At 34.0% G+C, this 18,601-nt stretch overlaps 1 non-coding gene across 1 annotated transcript; it reads right to left on the reverse strand.

Annotated features, from left to right (window-relative positions):
• Window positions 1-815: 815 nt before the first annotated feature.
• On the reverse strand, window positions 816-11,849 carry LOC114267331 (CRM-domain containing factor CFM3, chloroplastic/mitochondrial). The gene is made up of 10 exons (XR_014335458.1): window positions 9,166-11,849; window positions 8,424-8,904; window positions 8,211-8,341; window positions 6,907-6,996; window positions 3,619-3,890; window positions 2,909-3,065; window positions 2,535-2,827; window positions 1,884-1,943; window positions 1,688-1,777; window positions 816-1,081 (listed from the first exon to the last, which is right to left on the reverse strand). It is a non-coding gene; the product is annotated as a CRM-domain containing factor CFM3, chloroplastic/mitochondrial (transcript).
• Between the last annotated feature and the right edge of the window lie 6,752 nt (window positions 11,850-18,601).

Consider the following 18,601-nt stretch of genomic DNA (forward strand, 5'->3'; position numbering starts at 1 on the left):
AAAGGACTTGTATTTAAAGATCGATAATTTGTACATAGACGTGAAGACAGGAAGATAGAATGAAAATACTTTCAAAGGTAGCATACATGTGAGAGGTGGAGTTGTTGACGGTTAGTAGCTGAATGTGATTATATAGTGTAAACGTAAGTGTATCCTTCTCTTTCGCGATGAACAATTGATTTGATTTGTCTTTGTAGAGTGCTATCATCATAGCGAAAGTTGTCATATTTTCCTTTTATGTATTTGCATAATGTGTCTGCTGTTAAGTTGCCTAACATATACAAGGCCGCCACTATAATTATACAATGTGTAATGAATAATAATAAAAAACTTTAAATTGCGAACTTTAATTTTCAAAGCAAAAACTTAATCAAACTCTAGCACATAAATTTCAATAAATGCCAAGTAACTTGTCAAATTAAATTTTTTTAATGGAGCCTAAAGGCAAAACCAACAAACAAGATTAAGGGCCCCTGCCCCAAGCTGAAGCCTCCAACACCCAAAAAAAAAAATTAAATTTTTTTTTTTGAGTAAAACAACACCACATTATTGACTCTGATTAGAGAAAAATGCATTGTGAACCATGCAGTGTCAAGATGAACAAGATCAAAGAACGACTTGCTTACAAGGGAGATTTTCATCTAGAGAATTCTCAAGCTGGTTGACAATATGAGGTAGGCACGGGGATATTGTCCTCTCGAAATGCAAACACTCATGTCAACAAAATCAATTTCAAGTTCCCCAATTATCATCATAATAAATATATACTATTTGCTGAACCGGGGATGAAGTGAGAGGCAGTGTCCTCATCGTGATACATGAAACTACAGCCATAATTTACAGCGAAAAATTCAGTTATACAAGCAACAGGTTTGATTGCGCCCTCTATCTACAGTAACAGTTACATGTATTTAAGGAGTAAATGTTCCTACAGTGATGGCAAACAAAATTTCACTTTCTTATGACTAGCAAATTGCAAAAGTAATAGGTTCTCTTTGTTTTATATGTCACTATCCTCATTGCTACTGTCATATATTTCAAGGTATGCCTCTTCATCTTCATATTCGTCTTCATCTTCGTCCTGATCACAAAATAGAGCTTCAGTTAGGGAAGAGAAGTTATGCTGAAGAGCGTCTTCTTCAGTCTGAAAATCAACTCATATCTGGCAGGGAATACTGATTAAAAGAAATTATATGATATACCTAAAATACCCTGTGTAGTACATATGCTTGGACATGATTATTACTCAATGGTCATAATAAACAAATGAGCTTTGCAAAACTGAAAAAAATTCAAGCAAATGTCAGCTTTGATTAATGCAAGAAGTGGTTAGGAATGGAAAATGACAAACATGATTCCAATGATTGGCATGGTGAAATCAATATGTCTACAGACACAGAATCGACCATAGAACCAACCACATAAAACATAGGTGGAACAATCTGAGTGAAACTGTTTCTTTTATAAGGGCCCCACTACGTCATATGTATGGCCATGAATGTTTTATGTGGTTGGTTCGGTGGTTGACTCTGCGTCCGTAGACTTATTGTGTGGTGAAATTCTATAGAAGATGAAGAGCAGATCTAGAGAAGATTTCCAAACAGAGAAACATTTTGTATGAATTCTACATAGAACATACTATAATCCAACTTAGTTGTTATAGAGAGAAGATTAAATGCTTACTAACCTCTTCCATCTCATCATCAGAAGAGGATGCATTATCCACCCTTGAGTAGAAAGTTTCCTCATCAATCTCCTTGACAGCCTTCATATCTTCCTACAAAATTAACAACAGATGCACAAAAGTTATGCAAGGACATGTAATTAGGCTATCACTAAACTTTCCCTTGATTGCATATTATTGTGAAAAAAGCAAATCATACTAGCTCGGACTTTAGTTTCTCAATTCTCTGTGTTACGTCTGAGATATGATACTTCAGTGCCTGCAAATAATTCAACCAATAAATAATTATAGATGACTATTTCGAAAATGACCAAGGGAGATAATTGAGTAAAATTACATAAAACACCAAGAATAAAATATGTTTGGTTTTCAAACTCAAAAACTGATTTTTATTTATTTGTTATTTTGTGTTTTAAGATTTCTTCACAAATATTTTACTTTTTAGGTGTATATGAAAAAAATTCACTAAAGACAAAATATATAATAAAAACACCAAGCATGTTACCCGCCCCCCCTCCCCCTCTCCCCTCTCCCTTCCCCTTTAGGCTATATTTGGATCATGTATTTGGGTAGAGATTTGGAAAAAGAAAAGAAAAGAAAAGATGAGAGAAATTGAGAAAAAATTTAACTTATATTTCATCCATATTTCCCTCACATTTTCCTTTCCCTTTCCAAATTTATGATCCAAACACGACTTTTTAGTTTAAAATTTCTTCATAAATATTTTACTTTTAGGTGATCTAAAAATGAATAAATAAAATATGAAAAATGTTCACCAAAAACAAAAACAAAAAAACACGAAAAATAATTCAAAAACAATTTTCAAAAACTAAACCAAACAAAATGTGACCTCACGTCTCTGGAGTTCAATTGACCGAGCTAATGCCTGCCTTTTCGTTAAGAGATTCCTGGGCCTCATTGCACGGGGACGCTGATAGTTCTTCTCACGGTAGAGTATAATCAAATGTCCCTTAGTTGTTTTATCTAAAGAGACTAGCACACCACCACTCTCAGCCTCAAGAGAGACTGCAATATGCTTGACTTGTGAAAGGCTTTTTCTTTCCACAATTATCTTCACTAGCTCTCTATACTTCCAGTGCAAGTGTATATTTTCTATTGTACCGTCAAACATTCCTCGCCTCCCTGTGATGAAAAACCACAGATTCATGACTGTTTCATTGAAAAACGTACCCATGGAATTAAAGTAAATTAAGAAATGCATACCTAGAGGCAAAAATGGTTTCATACTCAGGCCAATCTTACGAAATAAAAATCTCTCCTCGTCGCTAATGGTTTCTAAATCAGTAGGGAGCTCTGCTGGTTTCAGAGCCTCCTGCACTTTTTCCAAAGCCTTCTCAGCCTTTTTGATCTTCCCCTTTGCCTACAATTGACCAGAATAAATGGAACCTCAGAAAGTGCAAAAAACGAGTTTGTGTTCCATAGTAGACTCCTTATCTAGTACTTACTGGAAGGATGGTGCATGCTTTAAAATTTATTTTATTTTATTTTTAATATTTACTTTTTATTGGGTAAACTTATTCTTACTTTTTCTTTTATTCTATTTATTCTTACGTTTTCTCTCACTATCCCACTTCCTATACTATTTCTATTAGTGCCAACTCTCAGAAGTGCATGTAGTTCTCTTCAAGCTTACTGAATTATGTAATTTTGTTTTATATTCTTATGCTATTTCTTCTCCCTCTATCCTATTTATTCCTACTTTTGATCCCACTAACCCACTTTCCATGCTATTTATGTGGGTTTGTTTTATGTAATTATCCATTTAATTAGTAGTAATTTTACATATTTATCCTTTTAGTTTGTATTTAATTTCACATATTTTCCCTCACTTAATAGAAAAATGGGCGCGACACTGCTTCATCAAATTGTGATATTGCCCCTATTCTTTCCTTAATAAGTGTATAGATACTTACAAGAGCAAGCTTCTTCTCAAGATATCTGACCAGTGAAGCATGTCTAGACACAGCTGCATCTCTCTTCATTTTCTCTTCATTTTCTCTATATCTTGGCTGCTAGGTTAGTTTCCCCACTGTGAGGTCGCTGCCATGGTCTCAGCAAGCGTTCCCGCAACAAGTAGGCCATTATTGGCTTTCGTATTTGAGTGAATCAAGGTCGATGCCTTCCAATGTGCTTGGTCTTCCTCATCTTGTTGCAATGCTGCTAGTTTCTGAGCTTCAGCCAATGTCTTTGTGTAGAAATTTAATGTATAAAGAGAAAAAGAGAATTGTATTATTGATTGATGTTTGTAATTGTTTGAATTATTGAATGCTACAATGATTCCTATATATAGAAGAGTAGGTGGTAGTAGGTGGTAGATGGAGTAGGTAAAGTGGAGGTGGTAGGTGGAGTAGGTGAAGTGGAGGTGGTAGTGGTGTAGTGGGTTTAGTGGAGTAGGTGAGGTGGTAGTGGTGTAGTGGGTTAGGTTTAGTGGAGTAGGTGAGGTGATAGTGGTGTAGTGGGTTAGGTTTAGTGGGTGAAGTAGGTGATAGGTTTTAACAGCCCCCCGCAAACTCAAGGGGGATTGGAACTAACCAACTTGAGTTTGGAGAGAGTAACAAAACAAGAAAATACATAAAAAATAAAAGAGGATAGGAGACACTGTATGGTCGTGTCAGACCGTTGTAGAAGACACTGTATGGTGGTGTCATAACGTTGTAGAGGACACTGTATGGTGGTGTCATAACGTTGTAGATGACACTGTATGGGGGTGTCATAACGTGGTAGAGGACACTGTATGGTGGTGTCAGACCGATGTAGAAGACAGTTTATGGGGTCATGTCGGACCGTTGTAGCAGACAATGTTGTGACAGTTGTTGTGACAGTTTACGGAGTCTTGCTGGACCCTTGTAGAAACTAACCGGAATCAATGTCGGGACAGTTTACAGAGTCTTGTCGGACCCTTGTAGAAACTAACCGGAATCTATGTCGGGACAGTTTACAGAGTCTTGTCGGACCCTTGTAGAAACTAACCGGAATCTATGTCGGGACAGTTTACAGAGTCTTGTCGGACCCATAAAGGAGCTAACCGGAATCAATGTCGGGACAGTTTACAGAGTCTTGTCGGACCCTTGTAGAAACTAACCGGAATCAATGTCGGGACAGTTTACAGAGTCTTGTCGGACCCCTAAAAAGTCGCACCCTCAAAAGGTGTGCCCAATTTGTCAAAAGGCGTGCCATCAAAAGGCGTGCCCATTTTATCAAAAGGTGTACCGGACATGATGGCGAGGCGTGTGACTTGGCTTGCGCGCCCAGGTTGTCGTCTAGCGCCGAGCGGCGCATGATACGCGTGGCTGCCTTGGCTATATAACCAAGACGAAGGCAGAGGCTGAGGCAGAGAAAAACTGAGAGAAACCTCTGAAAAATCCTTCGTGGGCTGAGAGAGATACACTGGTAACACTCTGTAACCAACCCATCTCTGAAACACTCAGCAACCATAACATGGCCTCTTCTTCCCGTCCAGCTACCCAGAACATGGCCTCCTCTTCCCGTGGTCTGCTTACGCTCTTTCCAGAACTGAACGAGTCCACAAGAGAAATAACTGGTGCGGTGACCAGTGAACCCCAACCAATCACTTCTGGGTTTGCTCCTTTGAACTTTCCGATGCGGTCGGTGGAGCAAAAAAAGGCCAATCAGTATACTCTGAAGTCATGTGTGGAAACCATGACGGCGGTCACAAACTTGTCGCACCGGCTGCAGAGCAGGACAAATGAGGTGTAGCAGTTAATCGCCCAACTGGCTCTGCTCCAGCGCATGTATAAGGATGCGCGAGCAGAGATAAGTGTGCTAAAGGCGGAAAATAAGGAGCTGAAGCGGAAAGCCACCGTGATGTTCCGATTTGGAGGTCCGCCATATGCTGCAGTGGAGGAGTATGGGGGAGTGAACGTGCTGGGCGGCGTGGAAAACACGGAGGCAGCACCGGCAAAGGCCGCTCAGGACGGAGGCAAGAAGAAGAGACCGGCGGCAGAGTAGAGAAGAAAAATCCCGCCTGTGGATGTGGTTGTTTGGGTTTGTTGTTGTTGTTGTTGTTGTTGTTTTTTTTTTTTTTTTTTTTTTTTTTTTTTGGTGTAAAATTGTGATCAGGGCGAAATCCCGATAGAAATAAAATGAGTGTATTGTGCAAATCCGAATGGCTTGAAGGTACAAGACTGAGCAGAAAAATTAGATGAAATGAATTTTTTTTTTATTTTTTATTTTTATTTTTTTTAATAATAAAAAATTGAGGTTCAAGGAAAAGTTGGGCTGTGGAAAGAAGAAAAAGAAAAAGTAGCACCCACGTGAGTTCCATCCAATTTTTTATATATATAAGATAAAAAAAAAGGTTTGGACGGTGGAAAAATATTTTAAAATAGAAAAAATTATATAATATAGTTATCTCTTTGAAACTATATGCTGGTGTTGATCAAAAAAGTGGGCCAAATTACCAATACCGCCAATCTTGTAGACATCCTGAAGTGGGAGACGAAGAGGCTTGTCTGATGGCCTCTTGGGCTCTGTAATCATGTCGAGGGCATCAAGAAGGGTTGGGCCCTTGTACCATGTTACCGGTGTAGAAGACACTGTATGAGTGTGTATATAGACTGCCCAAAAGATATACATGGATATAGATATCGAGCCCTCAAAAGTCGTGCCCTATTTTGTGGCTTGGAATAGCAGGGGATTGAAACCAGACGCAAGGAAGGCCGGTGTCGCGACGGAGCTTTGGCAAAGGGACATCGACGTGCAAGCGGTGGTGGTCTCCGGCGACTGAACAGTAGTGCACTCAGAAAGGAAATTTCAAGGTATGTGTAGAAAAATTTTAGCAGATTAGGTTGAGGTCCGGCGGACGGCCAAGGCGAGGTTGCCACCCGCCGGTGAAGCGAAAAATACTAAGTGCTTAACCTTGCTCTGATACCATGTAGAAATTTAATGTATAAAGAGAAAAAGAGAATTGTATTATTGATTGATGTTTGTAATTGTTTGAATTATTGAATGCTACAATGATTCCTATATATAGAAGAGTAGGTGGTAGTAGGTGGTAGATGGAGTAGGTAAAGTGGAGGTGGTAGGTGGAGTAGGTGAAGTGGAGGTGGTAGTGGTGTAGTGGGTTTAGTGGAGTAGGTGAGGTGGTAGTGGTGTAGTGGGTTAGGTTTAGTGGAGTAGGTGAGGTGGTAGTGGTGTAGTGGGTTAGGTTTAGTGGGTGAAGTAGGTGATAGGTTTTAACACTTTGTCACAGCAGGAGGCAAAAAGTCATTACCCCTATAAAACACAATATAATCCTTGTTCCTCGACAACAGTGTTCCACCTGTCAATATCTGCATAAAAGAGATGAAATTGGTTGTAAACAACAAATTAATTAAGTTGACCAAATTTTTTCAGAATCTAAGTGTTGTTGAAGACAATAGTATCAGGCAGGTTAGCATTTACTTGCAAATATTTCATTAATCTACAGAAACAAAGAATAACTTTCTACTAATTTTTATGTGAATAATCAAACCAAACCAAGCCTTAAGTCCCATCAAATGGGTGTCGGCTACATAAATCCTTCTTCTCCACTCGACTCTATCCAAGGTTATTTCGTGAGTCAAATTAAGGAGATTCATATCTATATTTACAACACTAGTCAACGTCAATCTAAGTCTACTCCTTCCCCTAACACTACTATCTATTGTTACTGTATCGCATATCTTCATTACTGCCTCTGTTGGTCTCCGTTGTATATGACCAAACCATCTCAGTCTATTATCTCTCAACTTATCTTCTATTGGAACTACTCCTACCCATACTCATTCCTAACTCTATCTTTTTTAGTCTTGCCACACATCCACCTTAACATCCTCATCTCAGCAACATTCATCTTATCTATGTGAATATAAATGAAAATACATATGCCTGCATGGACATATTTGTGACTTTGGAACTAGACCACCATATAAATTTTAACAGTAAATCAACATTCACTTTACCACCCACTGAAAATTCCAACTCAAGGCATTTAGAAGTCGAACTTCATTAAGTATAATAAATTCATAAATATAACTAAATCCCAAATAAAAAGATAAATCACCACAATTGGACAACACTAGTGCTATGTTTGGTTCACTAGAATGAAATGGAATGGAATGATCATTCCATCATAATGTTCACATTCGGTTCACTAAATAAACGATGAAAATTGTAATACAAATGGAATCATCATTCACCATAGTAAGGGAATAGTTATTTCATTAGAAGGCTAAGGAATGATCACTGTATTCCATTTTATTTCATTCCAGTGTACCAAAGACTACACAAAGAAGTAGAGTTACAGTACCTCCCCAACCTCTCTAGTGTCCTATGCCAATGATAAATAATGTTAGCAATCATGTAACTTGTGCGAGAATAGGATAATGATAAATCTTTCTCAAGAAAACTACAAAAACACTTAAAATAAGAGTAAAAAGAATGTTTGATCTTAACTCTGTGCCAAACATTTTCTCTTTCACAATTATTTATGAATTCATAAATAACAATATTTGATATATTGCACCTTGAGTTCTTCTGCCATCCTTTCGTTACAAGTATTTAGTACACCACGTTTGATGGCTATCTTGGCAATGGCACTTCTTTCCCATAGCTTCACCATAGCCATAGCCAGACCTTGCAGTTCTCTGCTTCTTCCTATATCAATTAATGGACAACAAAATCCATAAGAAAACACAAGAATGTGAATAAGAAAACCATAGTACTATTGTTGACATACCAAGGGCAAAATGCGGAGGCATTGTTCTTGCAGTTCTCCGATAAAACGTCATATCTTTATCTCTTAAACCATGTCTTGTTCCATAAGGAAGTAGTCTGAGCGGGCGTTTGTATCCAGGAACCACAGAAGGAAGCAAGTCAGCATCAACAGGCAATGGTTCGCGGCCTAACCAATCTTTAAATCTTGGACCTAGCTTATCTAATAGATGGTTGAGCTCACTTAAATCCATTATTTCTTCTTCAGATAAATCCTTCAAATATCTTGTAGAATTGGAAACCAATGATTCTGTTGTTCTAACAGAGTCCTTCGATCCAATTCTCGGAGGAAGATCACCCACTATATCTGTTGAAATTTGCAAACTCTTTGTATTAACTTGATTGTGTTTGGTATATGATTGAACACAAGGAAGCTTATAGGTCATTCCCCTGTATAACACAACTGAACTTCCCGATCTCCATATTACCAAGCCTCCAGTTCTACTCTGGTAGAGAACAACATATAACACAAATAAGAACTAGCAGACCTAATTCTCCAAATTCATGGTGAAGAAACTACAAAATGAAAAAAATCTAAGTGTGGTATCAAACAAGAGAGTGAAATATTGCAGCAAATTACATCAGTATACTTGAATCTCTGATTAGTCATTAAAATAAGGTCCAATTACACTATTAATTAAGCCACTTGAAGTTTCATTACTTTATTTCATAGTCATAGTTATGGAAACAAATGTGCCAATACTGACCTCTAGAGTTTCATGAATCCTTTTCATGTTAAGTGTAGGAAGCCCTTCAAACTTTAATTTCACCACTTCATCTTCCTTCCACTTGTCGTGGATGGAGTCCACCAATGCCTTTGTAACACCGGCAGCTCCAACTTTGATCCTCTCTGCCATCCTCAAAGCCACATTCCTAAGCCTCTTCAATTCGTTTTCTGGTATTAATTTCTCCGGCAGGATTGTGTTTCTCTTCCTCAACCTATCACCATCTACAGATCCCAAATCACTCTCTCTCTCCCACGGTAAACCTCATTGAATCAATCTTACCCCTAGAACCGTCAAAACTAGGACCTTCCTGATCAAAACTGAATGACTTCCTATCAAAAGAGACCCTTTTGATGTCCTCAACCGGTAATGCCACCTTCTTCTCGGTTAACTCAATTGGGGTGTCATTAGTGTCAACAACTCCTCTATAATTAAATTTGCCATCAAAATTAACTTGAGTTTCCAAATTCTTTGATTCTCGAACAACATTACTTGAAACATTGTCTTCGCAGTGTTTGTGAAACTCATCAATCGTTTTGTCGTTTTCACAACCGTCTTGTAAATTTTTGGAAACAGAACCAAACTGGGATTTGCTGGGTTTGCTTCCATGAATCCAAGGAGCTGGAACTACACGATTAGTGGGAACAAAACTCAGGTCACTCACTGAAGGGTCCTTATCAGGTTCTGACTCAATTACAGTAACCCCAAACGACTGATGGCTCTGACCTTCTTCGTCGTCTTCAATTGGTTCGCTCTGTTTCTGTTCTTGTTCTTGCCATGGAAGTTTCTCTCTCAAGGACGGGGTTTTCATAGACCATTTGTCGCGAATTTGATCAAAGAAACTTGGTCTGGGCTTTCTCTTCCTCTTTGTGGAGTTGTCTTGTGGGGTGTCAAGTTGAATGGTCTGTTGAGAACAAGACACTCTGAACTTCAGAGATCTGAAACTATTTGAAGATCGGGTTTGTGGGTGAAATAGGAGAAAGCTTAGAGACGGTGAAGAATGGCAACTGGAACTTGGGAAGTAATAATTCAAAGAAAATTGTGTGAGTGCCATAACGACAATGATGTTTAGACACAGGGCTTTGTATGTATACTAGTTGAAATAGTTGGTTTTAAAGACTTGACAGATTCTTTGTCCACTCTAGTTCCCATTGATTTGGAATGCAGTGAACCAACATCTCCAATCTCCATTCAACTCAACAGCATATGAACTCTGTAAGATACTACAATATTAATAGGATATCACAAGAGTAAAATCAATCTGAGATTATCAAAACAATCTACTAAACAATCAACGATTATTTTCAATGATCCAAGAAGCTCATAAGTGATCCAAATTTTAATCAGCGTCAGGAATGCAAATTGAAAAACTAATGCAAATGATTGCAACGAAAGCAACAGGTTCACATTGTTCACTAGACAACAAGGCTACAAGTCAATTCATTGGATTGCTAAAAATCAGTGTTGTTAGTATCTCACAATTCGCGATATGTATCTTATACTTTAATATGTTCAGGGGAAAATAGATACAGATTACCAATTTGTATCTTATGTTATATGTATATTACTATACACATATGGAGTGTATCTTTTCATTTTGTATAACTTTTTGTAAATATCTATTTGACTGGTATTATATATCTTATGTGCTAGTGATTTATACCAAGTTACATTCGATAATTTTTACAATTTTCTGCTATGGATAAATAAAATTGTAAATTAAAAGGTGAAATTTAGACAATATGAAAATACAATTAAGTAAAAGAACAATCAATGATTATTTTCACTAATCCACTAAGCTCGCAAGTGATATAGATTTAATCAGCATGAGGAATGATAATTGACAAACTTATACAAAAACTAGCAACAAAAGCAGCAATTTCACATTATTCAACGGACAACCAAGTCTATATACTGGATTACTACAAACATATATTTTTCCCCAAATAAACAAAAAGACAAAAAAATGTATGTTAGTTGTGTTTTTGTTTTCTTCGTTTTCATTTTTGTTTTTTTTTTTTTTTTAAAAAAAAACAATGACAGTTTGAAAAAACCATAGTTTTCATTTTTGTGCAAAAATAGTCTTCAAAAATTTGAAAACATATGTTGGTGTTTCTTAAAAGCGGTTATTTATCATAAAATTCCCCGGAAACTATTTTTAGAAACAATTTGCAAAACAAGTTTCTATTTTTCAAAAAATGAAAACAGAAAAAGAAAACACAACCAAAGAGACCCTACCTACCATATCCAAAAACCCAATGGCAAAAAAGTCATAACCACATTAACTGAGAGCACACTCTAACAATAATCACAACAAACTCATTCCACCAAATTGTGCAACAAAATTGGGCATCCAAAATATACAACAAGAAGATAATTAAGTAGAACAAGTAAAACAAAAATACAAACAATCACTGAGACACAAAACGAACCCTAACTTCAACTACAACTGAGCAAGTATGAAATTACCTTGGAATACTATGATTTCAACAATGAGAACATTGAGTCGTGTGACTAGATATATGCAAAATAAATTTCTACTGACATATGTGTATTCTATTATATAAAGCACACAACTCATAATAGATTTGAAGCTTTGTCACACTTTATTTTTATTTTTTTTTTTCCTTTCAAGAATACCCATATTGTTAACTATTAAATAATAGCTAACAGTTTTCAAACTCACCTCAGCTTTGTCATTCATTAAATTGTCACAAAATTTAGATGTAAAATTGCAAACGCAGTGCATTTACACTCAACATACAAATGTATAAATAAATATAAACTATATACATGGAGTTGAAAGAAACCTGTACTCATGGAACGAAAGGACCATGAGTTGGGTAGCACTACGGGTGTGCACGAGGCAGTTCAATGCAGTTTATAGATAAAAACACAACCAAACCATGGATGGAGGATTGGCTAATTTTCCAATCACAGCCGACTTGTGGTTCACAAAAACCCGTCGGTTCAGTCAAAAAAATCTCGGTGGCTTCAACCTGGTTGGCAGTCCGGTTCCTTTCTAAATGGACCTTTTTCATGAACACAAAAATAAATAAATAATAAAAAGAAAAAAAATACTATTCAAATAACTTAAACTATTCAGATGTTTCCCACACATCAATCTTCATAATATGGATGTTCCAGAGGATAAACCATTTTCTCTATTAACTAAAATCAAAGCAGGCACTTACCCACAAATAATAATAATAATAATCAAAGCACAATCCTCAAAATATAATCAATCTCTTGGTTTGAAGATTCACAACCTAGTTAACTTTTTTTAAAAAAAAAAATAATAGTGATGGGACAATTAGCAGGGGGAGAGAGTGGAGGCGATGTGTGTGTATAATTTTCCGATGTTTAGAGAGATTACCTGAGAGCTGAGAGGAGATCGTTGCGATTGTGACTGTGTGTAGGGGTGTGTGCGGTTTAGGGTAAAATAGAAACCACACAGCAGGTGGCATATTGACAAAATTTTCATTAGAAATTGCCATTTTTCTTATCAAAAACCCACGGTTCAGTTGCCAAATAATGTCGGTTTTGATGTAACTGTTCGGGGAGATTGGCGGTTTATAAAAAACATAATTCAAATTACAAAACTTGAATCAAAGATTAAATCTAATTTATATTACAAAAGGATTTTCACCAACAAAGCAATCATCACTTGTATTTCTCTCATCCATTATCTATTACAAAATACAAATTTACAATGATGATAAGTAAAAATATTTTAAATATTTCCAACAGAGAAAGCATATAACAGTGTTGTTGAATGATATAGTCTGATACAAGAAAATGATGGGAAAAAAAAAATCCAGAAATTCATAGAGGAGGTGGAAAATTTGTATGCTTCCTTCCTGCCATTCCTAAACCATTTGTGAAACAAATTCCTTGCCAAACTATTTTTTTTTTCCTCAGTAAATTGAGCCTCTCTGTTTCACTGATCTTGACAAATAAATATTCAATCAGATTCTAACTGTGAAACCCTTTTCCTTTTGCTCATTTTTTTTCTTGTGAAAATTTTAGATGGAAGAAGGGGCTGATTTTTCAGATGGAAGAGAGCAGAGAGAGACAGAATAGAGAGAGAGAGAGAGAGAGAGAGAGAGAACCAGAACCAAATCGGGAAGAAGATGCGGCGGTGAGCGGAGAAGCAGTGCCGGAGAGGCTAACGGCGGCGCCAATCGGCAAGGTGAGGAGGACGATGAAGAGGGGAATGCGATGACATGGTATGCAAGGCATATCTTTTCTTTTTTTTAAAAAAACAATTAGTTAAATTATTTATATTTTTAAATATATAAAATATTTAAAATAATTGTTAAATTTAAGAGAAAAAGGTAATAATTTTAGTTATATCACTCCATAAAAGAGTTACTTAAACTAACGAATATACTAATTTTAAATAATTATTTATGCATATTTTAATAATTTTAACTCTATCGTGTTATAAAAATGTAAATTTACATAGATATATATATATATATATATATATATAACAAATTTCATAAAAATAAATATTTTTAATATTATTTTTTTTAAAAAAGTGAAAAAAGTAGAATAAAATTAAGGGGATTTTTTTAAGGGTCTATAGTATTAAGATTTTATAATATAAAGGACATCTAATATTTTCATAATGTCTAAGATCCCTCAACATCAATCTAGAGAAAATTCAATTCCAGAGAAATTCTCTTCCCAGAGAAATTCTGGATCCATCCCAGAGAAATTTTGTTTTCAGAGAAATTTTGGATCCATCCCACAGAAACTCTAATTTTCTTAGAAGCCAAACAATCCATTGAAAGAAAATTAAAGACATAACTGGGTAATAGCAAGAGGGTAAGTGGGAGTCAGTTGGATAATCACAATATCTTGAGAGCTCTTATTTCATGGAAATCCTTTAAAACTGATCCTTTAGAAGTTGAGAACAAAGCCCTTGTTGCAGTGAAAGAAAATTCTAGAACTCAAACCTAGAGAAAATCCCCCTCAAACCCAGAGAAATTCACTCAAACTCAGAAAAAATCCCACTTTAACTTAGAGAAATTCACTCAAACCCAGAGAAAATCCCCTTCCAACCCAGAGAAATTCACTCAAACTAAAGAAATTACCCATTTCCAACCCAGAGAAATTCCCCCTCACAATCTTTTCTTGTTGAAAATCATAAACCTCAGGCAAAATGTGTTCCATGGTTTACATATTGGCTAGGGTGTTACAAGATCTGTCAACAGTACCTTGGGAATTTTGAAGAAAAATGAACATTGATTCAATAATCTTCAGAAATTGAAAGAACTATACAAGATCTCGAACCAATTGATAGAGGAAGATGAAGATTAAGAATGAAGATATATATATAAAGAGAGAGAGAGAGAGAGAGAGAGAGAGAGAGAGAGAGAGAGAGAGATGATGATGATAATGATGATGGTCAAAGATATAAGAATGTTTTCTCTCTCTCTCTCTCTCTCTCTCGTTTATTTGGAATTTCGGCAGTAGAGAAAGCACAAGCACAAAGCTTCGAATTCATCATCTGATTTGTCGTTAGGGTTCATTCTCTGTGCTTCAGAACTATTTGTTGTTCTCCGAAGCTCAACCTGGTTCGATCAAATTCACATATGAGAGAGTGAGACTAATATGAAAAGTTTCAGCTTAGTTCTCGTCATGGGCATTGTAATCAAATTTGAAGTTAGAACTCTGATCAAACTCTATTTTATCTCCTCATAGATCCATCTCAATCTGTTTCTCTGATAAGCACATCATCTCTATTCATTACATGTTAGGGTTGGAGTTTGTGATCTCGAAGGTGGACGATTTGATGAACTGAGCATGCCGAGAGAGTTTAGAGTGAGAGAGAAAAAAAAATGAGGTTTGATTTTAGAGAGACAAATTTCTCTGTGATATATGGATGTGGGAGTTGAGGGACTTTAGACATCATAAAATAATATTGTGCATCTCGTTCATTAATAAAAATGAGAGAGGGACCTTAGACTAATTTTTCCTAAAATTAATTGGTAAAATATGTTTAGTATGTATAATTCTATTAAATTTTGTTTATGGTTAATTTAGATTACGTCGAAATCTTTTAAATATTAAATTTTAGAAAGAATTTTGGTAAGGGTATATTGATTTGGAATTTTAATAAAAAAGGAAAAAAAAGGAAGATGCGTTACATAGGAGAGAGAAAAAAAAGTTAAAGGTAAGCAGTATTTTTTATTTTTATTTTGATAATCTTAGTCTTATCGTTTTATAAAAATCTTATTTAAATCAACAAATATAATAATTTTAAGTAAATTATTTGTGTATATTTTAATAATTTTAACTCTATCATTTAGTGGTGGGAATTTACAACCTGACAAGATAACACGATTCGAATTGTACACGAAATTAGCTGCCTAAGATTGACCATTTACTGACACAAACACGTATATGACATGATTCGATAACACAAATATTAAACAGGTCAAGTTGGTATCAAATTTGTATAACGTGAAATTGACACAGATAACTCATATAATGAAGAATTAGTTACACATTTTAGTATTATTTCCACTAAAGTGTATCATGACATTTTTTTAAATCTCTTACGTAATTATATCAAATTTATTAAAAAGTATGTAAAATATGATTTTAAGTTTAATATAGATTTTGTTTTTCCTTTTAATTGAACTTAATGTATTTTTTTGTCTTTTATTTGAGTTAATCTAGTAAAAAAATATAATAATAAAATATAATTTATATAAATTAAGAAAATAAAATTAAGTTAAAATCAAATATTTTTTTTTATAAATAATTTAATTTAATATTTCATTAAATTTAACTTGTGAAGGAATTTTCAAAAAAAATTCATGCATTTGATATTTTTAGTTAATAGTGAAATTTTTTTACATGACACATTGACATAACACAAATAGGATACGGATCGAAAATGACACAATACGATAACATGAAATAATAAACTGGTCGTGTTAGTGTTGAGGTAATTTTGACACGAACACGACCCAACGCCCACCCCTTCGTACTATAAAATATAAATTAAATAAAAATATATAATAATTTTAAATTATATTAAATTGTGACACAAAAAATAAGCATTAATTTGATAATTTTAACCTTTCATGCTACAAAAATGTAACTTAAATAAATATATATAATAAATTTATGTGATATTAAATTATAACTTGATATTAGAAATAATTGTTATAAAATTAAAAGTGATTCTAACTATTTAAGAAATTCAACACAATTAATATTATAAATAAGATAGACATAAAAATAAGAAATAATTTTAATATTTTATTTTAAAAAAATGAAAAAAAAAGTATAATAAAATTAATTGGTAAAGTATTTTTTAGTATGTATAATTCTATTACGTTTTGTTTATGAGTAATTTAGATTAAGTAGAAGTCTTTTAAATACTAAATTTTAAAAATAATTTTGGTAAAATGATATATTGATGTGGCATTTTAATAAGAATAAAATAAAAAAAAGGGATGTGCCACATAGGAGAGAGAAAAATTGAGAGCAAATACTACTTTTAGTAATATACTAGTAGGTGACCCGTGCAATGTACGTGAATTTATTTTTAAAATGAAAAGTTAGTTTTGAGTCGCAATAGTTTGTGTAGAAAATGTGAATGAAATATAATTATGTTTTACTTACGTTTCATACACATTTTTTCTTTTTCTTTATAAATCTCTTCCCAAATCGATGAATCGAATACAACCTTTTTAGATAAGATTTCTTATGAATGAAGAAGGTGGTTTGCTTTCTTAGTTGAATAGGAAATTTATTATTGAATGTGTGCTTTCTTTATTGAATAAAAAATTTCTTTGTCTACTCAATTTTTTTTTTTTTTTTTTAGAAAGTGTTATGAATTGAAAGTCAAATAGGAAAAGATTTACAAATTCGTTTGTCAAAAACAATGGTTGTTTATAATAGAATATAATTTAATAAGTTTCATGAAAAGGTATTAATGTAGTAATACAAAGCAAAATTAAATGTGTACCTTGAGCATTTAATTAAAAATGTATTTTTTTTCCCCCATTTTAATGAAATAGGCAATGTAAAAGTTATATTCTAATGCATTGTTTGCATATAAAATGTGTATATATTGTAAGGTAGATGCAACAGTGTTGGACTCAAGAACATCTGGATTCCAAAAAACTTAAAAAAACATGAGATTTGCAAAACTTATATGAAGCACTAATTGAACCAAAACCTTTAGTATCTATAAAATAATTAAATTCTAAACATTCGATCCATGATCTTTTGAAAAAGTAAAAGAGCATTTCGTTTAGGGTTGTGTTAAACTAAAGTAAACTACCTAATTTGAATGGATTATGAGACTCTGCATATAATTGCACATTTGAGCTTCGAATTCAATCAAGGTAATGGCAGTGTGATATCATCATCTTTGTCCTTTGTATTTGAAACTTTAAGTCGTTTTTTTGTTGGAGTACACTATGGCCTTCACTACCAATCATTGGACAAAAATGGCGAAATGACCTACCTTCATGACGACCATAATGTATTGCCAGAAAGGGATATTCAGCAATCTACGGTTTAGGGGGAAACGGAATGTTAATTTGGGAATGAACATTAACATTATCAAATTAAGCAATATTCAAGGAAATTGAGTGTCTATCATCGCTGTAACATCGGAATCAAAATCGAGAACTTTCCATCTTCATTGTCTCCGTTTTGATCGCACAAGAGGGAAAGCAAAAAAACTATAGTATGCTTTTTTAGTAAATTTAACATCACATAAAACCCATATTTACCCTCGCAATTTTCTACTCACGTGCTGAAATCATGGGCTCAAAAGTTTTTAACATTAAAATGGGACTGATTGGTCCATTAAAAAAAAAAGAGAAGACAGGACTAAATGGTTTCAGCATTCCTTGATTTGTGATTTAATGGTGCTTTATCCTATTTTTTAAATTTAAAAAATTTTGGATCGCCCATATATTTCTAAATCATAACAAATTATTTGGTCAATACTTACAAAAATAAAAAAAATATATTTTTTTTAAAAAAATAAAAATGTAAAAAATATTTTTCTTTAAAAATACAAAATATATATATTTTTAAAAAAAATTAAGGAACAGAATAAAAAAAATTGAATTTTTTCTTTTTTTAAATAGAGTTTTGAAAAGAGTTTGATTATGAATTTTGAAAAAAGTTTTTGAATTAAATTTTGAAAATTTTGTTTGATTATGAGTTTTGAAATTTTTTTATCCAAATCATGATTTGAGTTCAACACCAAACGGTGCCAAAGATTTCATGACATCATCTAAAGCCTTTGTTTAATATAATAGTATATATATATATATATCTATAGAGAGAGAGAGAGTGTGTGTGTCTGTTATATTAAAAACATATTATTTTTTTTGGCTTTTGAATGTGAAAATGGTGGGGTGGTTGGAAATTG

This window comes from Camellia sinensis, chromosome 7, assembly GCF_055761805.1.
Source record: "Camellia sinensis isolate YWXY chromosome 7, ASM5576180v1, whole genome shotgun sequence".
Lineage (NCBI taxonomy): Eukaryota > Viridiplantae > Streptophyta > Magnoliopsida > Ericales > Theaceae > Camellia > Camellia sinensis.